Source organism: Alexandromys fortis, unplaced genomic scaffold (genome assembly GCF_014885135.2).
Source record: "Alexandromys fortis isolate MF-2015 unplaced genomic scaffold, M_Fortis_MF-2015_v1.1 scaffold_163, whole genome shotgun sequence".
Lineage (NCBI taxonomy): Eukaryota > Metazoa > Chordata > Mammalia > Rodentia > Cricetidae > Alexandromys > Alexandromys fortis.
The window spans coordinates 3,258,185-3,269,304 of record NW_026068085.1 but is presented as its reverse complement, the minus strand read 5'-3'; positions in this window follow the sequence as shown (position 1 = coordinate 3,269,304).

The following is an 11,120-nucleotide window of genomic DNA, read 5'->3' as shown; positions in this document are numbered from 1 at the left end:
AAGAAAAAAAAAAAGCATTTGAAGGTATTGCTGTTTATGCTTTCTTTCACTTTGCTCAAAGCCATTTATATCAACAGCAGGTTCTCAGTTTCCAGGGCTACCAAATGTACTGAAATTCTCTTGTACAATGGGACAGCTTTCAGTCAGGAGACTGCAAATAGGACTGTACTTTATGCTAACCACAAACCCTACAGTTGTCCAAACTTTAGTATTTGCTATCTTAGAAACATACCCTTACCTATTGTGACACTAACTTAGTTGCAAACTTGATTACATCTGGAACTAAGATAAATTTGATTTTATTTAATTACATGCATCTGCATTTTCAACAGACTGTAGAATGAAACATAAAGTTTCAGTTGAAAGTGCTTTATGTGCTTTTATCTTCAACAGCACAGTTACAGAGCTGATGCTGCATAGGCCCTGTGTTTGTAACATGGCATAGGACTACGGACTTTCAATACCTGAGAGTGCTGCTCTGTAAATGGCATCTCATGCCTGTTGGAAGCCAGAATAAGCTGAAGTAATATTTGCTTTTCTTCACAGTGATCACACTGATGTAGGGTTGACAGGAGCTCTGATCAGGATGGCCAGAGAACACAGGGTAGGAAGGAAAAATGATCCTGACAGAGTCCTTCTCACTTAGCTCTGCAAATTGTTGAAAATATTTTCATTCTTTTTGTCAAAAAAACTAACCAAAACAAAAAACCCAAAACAACAACAACAACAACAACAAAAAAAAAAAAACCTGGCACATTTGTTGTGAAGGAAAACAGCTAAAGGAGAAGAAAATGCAGGAAAACCACCAAAAGGGAAATGAACTGGACCACATGGCTGTGATCTGTGATCTTCAGTTAAAGGGGAAAAAGGCAAGTTTGATATTGGTAATTATATCACACATGGATGGACATAAAACAAGTTAGGGTTTCAATATAAGCTGATTAATTTTAGGCAAGGACTTTAGAAAGGAAGAATATCCTGAGAAAAGTTTAATAGAAAACTATTGGGCCAAAATTAACTCAGGGCCTGTACCTCACAGCCTGTAGGACAGAGAAAAGCCTGGTTCAAGTGTGAAGGATAGTTTCAAAGCTACCGAGTGAGGATGACACAGCAAAATCTAGGTAGATGCGCCTCCAGCCAGATGGAGGGCTTGGCTGTCTCTCATTGGCTGGAGGTACCCCAGCACCCCCCCACACACACACACACGTTACATATAGCCTATATAAGCTGACGCTCACAGTAATAAACTGAATTTCTGCTTTGACTTGACTCCCTATCGCATCTGATTATCCTGTGTTTTGGGGCTACGTGGGCAGAGAGTGTACTCACCTTTCCCTGGGGAATAAGGCTAAAGAGGTTTGGCAACTTGTGCCTGAAAAAGGACATGATTGGTCCCAGGGCTAAGTGGTTGGTCAAGGTGAGTGGGACCCCATGATGGTTAATGCAACATCACACAAAAATGACCCAGCATTTAAGACTCTGAGATATATGCTACCAGAGGCCTGGAATTGTCAAACTACAATGCAATCCAGGCATGGGAGGATATAATTACCCTGGCCCCCTGGATACCCACCTGAAATCTTTTCTCATGGGACATGTGGAACTACGAGGAGATTCTGGCTAGAGAAAGGGAAAAACACTTTGATATACCCCGCCCACCATTGGGACTCAATTCGTTATGGCCCTTAAGGCATGTTTTCACCTGGCTGCTCCACCTCTCCCAATAGCAGGTAAGGAAGAGTCCAGAGACTGGGAGATATCTAAAGAATCTCAAAATAACCAAGAGGCTAGAAGACTGGGTGTGTTGGGGGAGACAGGTGGGGAGTAGGAAAAGGCCAAAGATGGGAAAGATCTGAAGAATCCAAAAGTAACCAACTAACCAATAGAACAGAATGGGAGAAAATGAGGCAGGTGAGAGGGAAGATCAAAAATGGGTGCAATTTACTGAAGGGCCGTCCTGGGGGGAAGGAATAAGACAAAAAGGAAACTAAATATTGTCTGCGATGAGGAGCAGCTTCCTCCTTATGCCTCCAGCCACCCTGGAAAGGATAATATGGGAAAGGGGAAGAGGACAAATAAGGGGGCTCCATCCTTGCCAGCAGGAAATGAATACACCAGCCTCTGGGAAGAACTGCAAAGCTGGGACTTTCACACAGAGGAATGTGGAGTGGAGCCTCCTGGAGATTCTAATCCTACCTATGCTGAAGCTTATAGGGCTAAGGTTTACAGACCCCAATCCTTCCAGTTCAGTGCTGTCCCAACCCTAATCGCCCCCAGCTTGATATCCTTGGGAATCTAATGACCTGAAAGAATTGAAGAAGGCAGTGGCCAAGGATGGCTCCAACTTCCCTTGGGCCATGACCCTCCTTCAAGAAGTAGCCTACCATCCTTGTGCCCCCATGGACTAATATGACCTGGCTAATGCTACCTTGGGGGAATCCAAATATGTTAAATGGAAGGCCTTCTTTATGGAGGCCAGTCGTACTAGGGCAGAGTTCAATAGAGCAGCCGACCCCCCAATTCCCATCACTTATCTAATGCTAACTGGTATGTGGGAAGGCTTTTCCATTGGGATCCAACAAGCTGCAATTGTGACTTTTTATCAGAACCAAGTTAGACAAGCAGGCCTGGGGGCCTGGGCCAAGCTAGAGGAGGGACCTATTGTGGGCACAGTGCAAAAATCAGGGGAGCCACTTCTGGACTTTATTGTCTGTGTGCAGACAAGGCTTGAGAGGAAATTACCCGCCCCCCAGTGGGATTAGAGACCAATTTACTAAGCTCCTAGTCTGGGAAAGTATGAACTGAGATACTAGGATGGCTTGTGCTGGTTTTAGGGAAGGGTCCATGAGTCAATGGGTTGTGGCATCACAGAATGTCAAGACCCAGTCACATACCAACCAGACTCTTATGGCAGCCCTTCAGACCCAGATTTAAACTCTAGCCTCTCCTATTACTCAAGCGTTGGATGCTGGGCAGCAAAAGCAAACACCTGGGAAATGTTTCTTATGTGGTCAACTGGGATATCTTAAGAGGGATTGCCCTGGTACCACTAGGCCTCATAATGCTGCTCCAAATTTAATATAGCTGGGAAACCCTTTGCAAATCAACATTTAAACTAGATGAGGGTCACCTTCCAGCCCCCTTAACCAAAGGAAGGAAAAATGCAACTTTAGTTAACTGGACCATTCCAATGATAGAGGATTTCTGGCCCAATATGACTATGATCTTTGGGAGACAAAGATTCCAATGCCTGATAGATATGGAAGCTGAGAGGATGGTCCTCAGAAAGGTAGAGGTCCCAACCAGCTGGGATCTCATAATGGGTACACCTATCACGGGGGTTGGTGGAAGGTCTATATCCCAAGAAATGGCCATTTCCATAACTTGGGTGGGGCTGGATGGAGACAAAGGAAAGTTCAGGCCTCTCATCCTCTAGGGGTTGTCTGCAAAGCTCCTTGGACAAGATTTGTTAGGACAATCAGATGCCATTATTACCACTGACCACCTAGCCTTTTATGATAAAATTGAGCAAGGTGTCATCAGGCAGATCCCCCAACACCTGGATTCACCCCCCCCAAAGTAGAGGCCACTGTCCCCAGGGTCCCCCCATTTAGGTGGGCATCTGGTAAGCTGGTATAAGTAGAGCAGTTGGCCATTACCTGAACATAAATTTAAGATGCTCAAGGAAATCACCAGAAATCTGCTTAAAGTAGGATGGATAAAGCCCTTGATGAGCCCTTGGAACAGCCCTGTGTTTGTGATATGTAAGCCTATGGGACCTGGAGAATATTACAGGACCAATGGTCAGTCAATGCCCATATGGAGCTAGTAGGGGCCCCTTTAAGGGGTTTACCTTGGGTCTCAGCAATCCCCTCCCAGTTTCACCTCACTGTAATTGATCTAAAGGACTGCTTCTTCTCAATTCCTCTTCATGAGGAGGATTGCAAAAAGTTCACCTTTTCCATTTTTACAGTTAACTCCTCTTAAGAGATATGAATAGGCTATTCTCCTCCAGGGGATGGCCAATAGTCCAGCCTTTTGCCAACAATATGTGTATAGTAATCTTTCTCCTTATTTTGACAAAGACAATAATTTTTATATGTTTATATGGATGATCTAATCAGTGGGCATTTGGAGGAATCAGGGCTAAGCTCCCTGGGTAACCATTATTATAGATATCCTCCAAAAACATGGCTTTAAAATAGCCACAAAGAAAATAGAAAAAGTACCCCCATTTTATATATTGGGATTCCAGTTAACACTCACTCAAGCCAAAGTGAATGGACCACAATTAATCCTGCCTCAGCCTCTCACTTTATTGGGGTTATGAAAGATACTGGGGAAAATGAATTGGGTAAGGCCCTTGTTGCCTATAGAGACTGGGAGACTACATGTGTTCTATGATCTCCTAAAATGGGGGCAACCTTATGAGATCATTTTCTTACCCCGAGAGGGTCGTCAGGCACTCACTGAATTTGTCAACAAGCTCCATCAAGCTTCTTTGGAGAGATATAATCGTAACATTCCAATCCAAGGCTGGATATTATTAGGGAAAAAGACCGTGCTGGCTGCCCATTGTTCAGCAGTCACAATACTAGAATGGGTACACACCACCCTGGAGGGCACACCCAGAGTGTATTCTAGTCGATCACATAGCTGATATGATCATAAAAATCAGGGACTGCTGTGGGAGCTCCTTCCACTTCTTCAGCCAATAGCCTTTAAGATACCAGCCCACTTGGGTGTGGTCTCTTCTGCTTTAAAAAGCAGCAGTAGCCCTGCTCTTGTTCTCTTGCTTCTGTATCCCTCTTCCAGCTGCTAGACTCTGTTCCTGGTGGCACCAAGAGTTGTTGTCTAAGACAGTGATCTGTACACTTTCCCCCTTAAATAAATAACCCATTTATTAATAATAATTCCAAACTGGTGTGGGATTGTTTTGTGATTTATGCCCCAAGGGACATGCCCCTCTGACATTATGGAAAAGATCCCTCTAAGTTAATAATTCCATTTAAAATGATAGGTGGCCAGACATTGTTCTCGATTGAGCCTCGCCCTGGAGGGATTTCTAGGGACCCTGGACATCAACTTTGGGGAGTCACAGTTAGTGAAGTTATATAAAGAACTGCACTGGAGAGTCCCCTTAGCCTTTTTTTCTAGGTCCCTGCCCCAATCATTCACTATTTGCACAGATGGCAAAAAGAATGGGGTGGCCTTTGTAGTTTCCCTGCAGGGAGAACCAAGACAAAAATTACCAAAATTCTCCCTTGTGGAGGATCTTCTAAATATAAAGAAGAGATCCCAGTACCCTGTAATCTCTATTCAGACAGCTCTTATGTGGTGAACCTACTGCCATACTTACCCTATGCCTATATCAGATTGGATGCTAATCCTATTTCTGCCTTTATGATATAACTCAGGTCGCTTTTAGAAAGTAGTAAAAACCCCATATGTATTCAACATCTCAGAGGACACCAAAACCTTCCTGGTCTCATTCCCCAAGGGAATGTTGCTGTGGATGCTGCAGCTTCAGAGACTTGTCTCATAGAAGTCTCAACTCTGCCCATACAAAATGCTACTCAAATGCATGACTTAACTCATGTCAACTGGAGAGGACCCAAATACCTATGCCCTGCAACAGAATGAAAGAGAGTTGTTCACATATGTAAGACTTGCCAACAGTTTCTCTGCACTCCCCTTTATAAGAGCCAGGGGCAGGAATGAACCCAACAGGGTTAGGACTCAATATCATCTGGGCATTACAGATGTAACACATTACCCTCCACTTGGCGAATTAAAATATATGTTTGTGACTATGGACACATACTCTAAGGCATGCTAAGCCCCTTCAGGGGAAAAGGCAACCCATGCCAAAAGCCATTTCTTACAATGTTTTGCTACATTGGAACTACCACAACAGGCCAAGACTGACAATGACCTCTGTTTTATAAGTAAAACATTAAAAGAATTCTTCCAGCGATGGAATATATCCCATACCACCGGGATCTTATAAAACACTCAGGATCAAGTGATTGTTGAAAGGCATTACCAATATCTCAAAGAGGTCCTTATAAAACAAAAGGGGGGAGAAGTCCCCCCCCCATCTACAACTGCAAAATGCATTACTAACCATCAATATTTTAAATCTTCAAAAATCAGATCCCTACCAATGAGGCCCTGCCTAAAGGTTAGGTGGAAGGTTTGTTGGCTTTGCTTACAGCCACTGTTCTCCTACTTTGAGGCCTTTGGGGTAAATGGCTCTTATGAAATACTAAATAAAGCTGATATTTATAGATGGGGAACCCTGAGATAGGGGAGATGTCGGTACTGACTATTCCCCCTTTGGCAGATGTTGAACACAACTTGTGTCTCATACACCCTCTTCTTAACCTCACTTGTGTTGTGGCTAATGGGTCTATAGCTTCATGGAGTGTATCCACAGATCATGGGTATTTTTGGATCTGCCAAAAGACAGAGGTTACTCCCTGCCTTTCTGACCCACTGATCATTCAGCATAATGATACTTGCCTGCTTGCATTAATTTTCCCTCACATGCTTTACCACAAGCAAGAAGAATCCCTGGCCCATAAGCATAAGAGAGAGCACCTAATGACTCAGGATGTCACCACACTGCTGAGGCTAGGGGTGGCCAGAACTGCCCTGGGCACCTTATCTGTGATGATTTTACAACAAGAAATGGGAGTAATTTGCTCACAATTGACAGCGACCTTAGAAAAGATAGAGACTGCATCACATTATTTATAAAAGTCTTTGGATTTCTTAGCAAGGGTAACCTTACAAAATAGGAGAGGCTTGGACTTTATGTTTATGTAACAGGGAGGAATTTGAAGGGCCCTTGGGGAAGAATGTTGCTTCTATGTAAACCATTCTGGGATAGTTACAAGATCCCTAGATGAGTTAAGAAAAGATATTGATTTGTTTAAGTCCAGGATCCCCTGTAAGACCTGCTTTAATTGGTCCTTATGGCTTAACACATTCATCTCTTCCCTAATTGGGCCAATGGTCATTTGTTTATTGATCTGCCTTTTGGTCTATGCATTCTCCAAAGACTAAAACAAGCATTCCAAAAATAGATATAACAAGGCACAACTCATGGCCCTTGGAGTACATTATGATAGACTTGATACATCTCACCCCATGGATAAACCCTCAATTTGAGGGTATCCATGCCAAAACTCCAGATAGGTGTGGCCCTGACTTGTACCTTCTCCTGGGTGGGCAATTCTGGCTTAGTAACCAGGGTAGCGAGTAGGCTATAAAACAAAAAAGGGGAGATATCAGGCCAAAATTATCTCAGAGCCTGTACCTTGAGTTCTATAGAACAGAGAAAAGCCTGGCTCAAGTTTGAAGGATAGTCTCAAAGCTATTGAGTGAAGATGAAACAGCAAAATCTAGGAAGATGCCCCTCCAACCAGAGGGAGGGCTTGGCTGTCTCTCATTGGCTGGAGGTACTCCTGCATCACATGATGTTATTTAACCTATATAAGCTGATTCTCACAGTAATAAATGAGTTCCTACTTTGACTTGACTCCCTATAACATTTGATTGTCCTGCATTGTGGGGCTGTGCAATGGGCGGATAGGGTACTCACCTCTCCCTGGGGAATAACGCTAAAGAGGCCCAGCATGAAATTAAACTACTGTTTATTTTAGCATTTGCACCACAACTTTATTTCATTTAGCAAACTGCAAAGGAATTAAACCTTGACTTGAAGTTAATTAAAAAGATGGAATGAATTGGAGACATGAAAATGATAACCATCATTATTTTTGAAAATACCCTCATGCTGAGACTGTAAAATTGGATTTCAAGTTTTGTGATCTTAATATTACCATAATCTCTAGGCTTCTTAGCAAGCTTTAAACAATAAAATTCATGGTTCTTTCTTACTTCGGAGAAATTAAATTCTTCCAGAGAAAATAATTTATGATAAAATAAATCCTTGTGTCATTAGACTTTAAAGAGTTCATTGCTGACAGTGTTTGTTGCTGGTGCAAACTACAGCACAGTTCAGCACATTTCTTGGCCCTCTTGCAGGAGGCTCACCCTCTTCAAAAGAATTCTACCAGTTCCTTTAATTTATGTTCTTGAGACATAGAGCAGGAATGGGTGCCTTCTCCACAGCTACATCTCAGAGCCTATCCATTAGCCCTTTTTCCTTCCACACCAATGTCCTGTCTCTATAAGACAGGCTTGGGAAATTTTTCTTTAGTTCAGATGCCTGGCAATAGCAATAAATTACCTAGAAAGTGTTTAAAGCATCTTAGAATGGAGCTAATAGACTGTCAGTACTGAATAGGGAATGCCACTTTAAAAATAACGTAGCCTGATAGAATAAATATCTAAATGAATCCACATGGCATGACCTCAGTGTTGTGGAGCTGGCACTCCATGCTCAAGAGCAACCCTTCCTAGCTGTCTTCCTGGTAGCATCGCTGGTCATCAGCCACTGGGTGAGATGTTCATATATGAAGACAAAATATGTGTGGGCCTTTTTAGCCTCACTATGTAATTCAGCTGCAACAATCCAGGGTGAGAAAGAAGTCATTTTCTATTCTCTCTATTCAATGGCAAACCCTCTCAAATGTTTAAGAGGTGTGCTTTTAACATTAATCAAGAAGTTACAGAAGATGAATGGAGGATAACTGCTATTAAAGGTTAATATTTAATATGTAACTCGAAAATGGCTTAATTCTGTTTTCTTCAGTCCCAAGAAAAAAACAAAGCACTTAGTCATTCTCAAAGAGAGATTACCCTCAGGTATCAGGAGGTTACAGAATAAAAGAAAAGAGAATGTTTACTCCAAAAACATAGACAGAGGAATACTGTAATTAGAGTTTTGAATACACTCTCTTCTAGATATTTCTGATGCTGATTTAAATTCAGTGACTTCATTCCCATAGGAAGCTTTAGGTCATAATGAGAAGCCAAGTCTTATAAGGTGATCCTATAAGGAGTGATAATGGGAATTCTGGTTTGAAGGGATCATCTATTCTCTCCAGTGCCAAATGCATTTTATTAGCCAATTGACAGAGGGTAAAAATTCTAAATTTGTGTAGTTCTTCACAGTTAAAAAGTTTTTTTCAGTACACTGTCTTTATGGCTACACTTTCTGCAGGTGTGTGTGTGTGTGTGTGTGTGTGTGTGTGTGAGAGAGAGAGAGAGAGAGAGAGAGAGAGAGAGAATCTGGTGTGTATGTGTACGTATATGTGTGCTCATGTGCATGCTCACATATATATGCATATGTGTGCATGCCAGTGTGCATGTGATCGTGAAGGGAGTGCATGAACATATAAAGATGGGTACCTGAATAATTCATGGGTAAAAATAATTTCCCAATTGATCTTTATATAAGAGTGATGGGAACAAACAAAGCACTTTGGCCTGAGTTCTGCCATTTTTGACTTCATACTTCATTTTACCTGAAGAGTGAAATAAAGTTCAGGTTTCAAAGCCCTATGGAAGTTGAGGACTTTCCAATGACTGACCTAAACCATAGAAAATAGTTGCTGTGAGCCGGGCGGTGGTGGCACATGCCTTTAATCCCAGCACTCGGGAGGCAGAGGCAGGTGGATCTCTGTGAGTTCGAGACCAGCCTGATCTACAAGAGCTAGTTCCAGGACAGGCTCCAAAACCACAGAGAAACCCTGTCTCGAAAAACCAAAAAAATAAAAATAAAAAAGAAAATAGTTGCTGTGCATTTTTAGAAACATTATGACTAACAACAGAGAGAACAAATGAGTCCGATTGGTTGTACTAAAAGATTTGTGTTATATGTCATTGTCAAATGACATACAACAAGGAAAGTCCCTAATATTTTATTTCTGATTAATGAAAATTGCAACTGTAACTGCAACAAGTGTTAATGAATTTGTAAACCTTTTTTCTGCCCCTTCTCAGAGCTGTCAGGAGAAACAAGGTTCCTGAGTCCTTGTCCTTCAGCCCTGATCCATTAGTGACCCACTGTGGTAAAATAATGAAATCTTTGGAACCCATAAGGATTGTATCTCTCCTTCTCATGGTGCATAATGGGCTAGGTGTAAAAAGAGACATTTACTAACTTATTAAAATTACTGGAAGAACTTTTTATCCTATCTGCCCTCTCCCACTTGATCCTCCTGTTCTCTTCCTTCCTTCACTCTCTGCTCTAGTACACCCATAAAATATATTCCAGTTCCCTCCTCCCAGGGAGATTCATCTGTCCCCTCTACTTCCTTCCTCTACCACTAAACCCTCTAAATGTAAATGTAAAATGTACTAAAATGTAAAAAGATGTGTTACATTTGCTTATAGTGCAGAATATTACTTTAACTGGGTAAGGGTGCATTACTTTTGTTTATGCTGCATTTGTTTGATTATATAAAAATGCGTTGCATCCATTTCACCTTGCCTGCCTAAGGCACCTGTTCTGTCTAATAAAGATCCAAATGGCCAATAGGTAGGCAGGAGAAGAGATAATCAGGGCTGGCAGTCAGAGAGAACAGGTAGGAGAAGAAATCTAGGCTGAAAAGACAGGACAAAAGAAGAAAGAACAGAATGAGGAGGACAGAGACATGCCTGGGACCAAAAGTCAGACATTTGCCAGCCAGCAGAAACAAAATTAGTGAAAGTAAGATGTACAGAAGAAAAAAAGTAAAACACCCCGAAGTAAAAGGTAGATAAAGAGAAATGGTTAATTTTAGTTAAAAGAGCTAACCATAAATGAGCCCAAGCTTGGCCAAGCTAGACTTATATGAAAGAAGTGAATTTCAATTGAGAAAATGCTTCCGTATAATCCATTTGTAAGGTATTTTCTTAATTAGTGACGGAGGAGGGACTAGCCCATTGAGGGTAGTGCCATCTATGGACTGGTGATCTTGGTTCTATAAGAAAGCAGGCTGAGAAAGCCAGTAAATAGCACCCCCCCACACCCCCGCATTGCCTCTGCATCAGATCCTGCTTCCAGGTTCCATCCCTGCCTGAGTTCTTGTCCTGTCTTCTGCCAATGATAGACTATGATCTGAAAGTGTAAGCCAAACAAACCCTTTCTTCCTCAAGTTGTTTTTGGTCATGATGTTTCCATCACAGCAATAATAACCCTGACTAAGAAATTATTCTAGCTA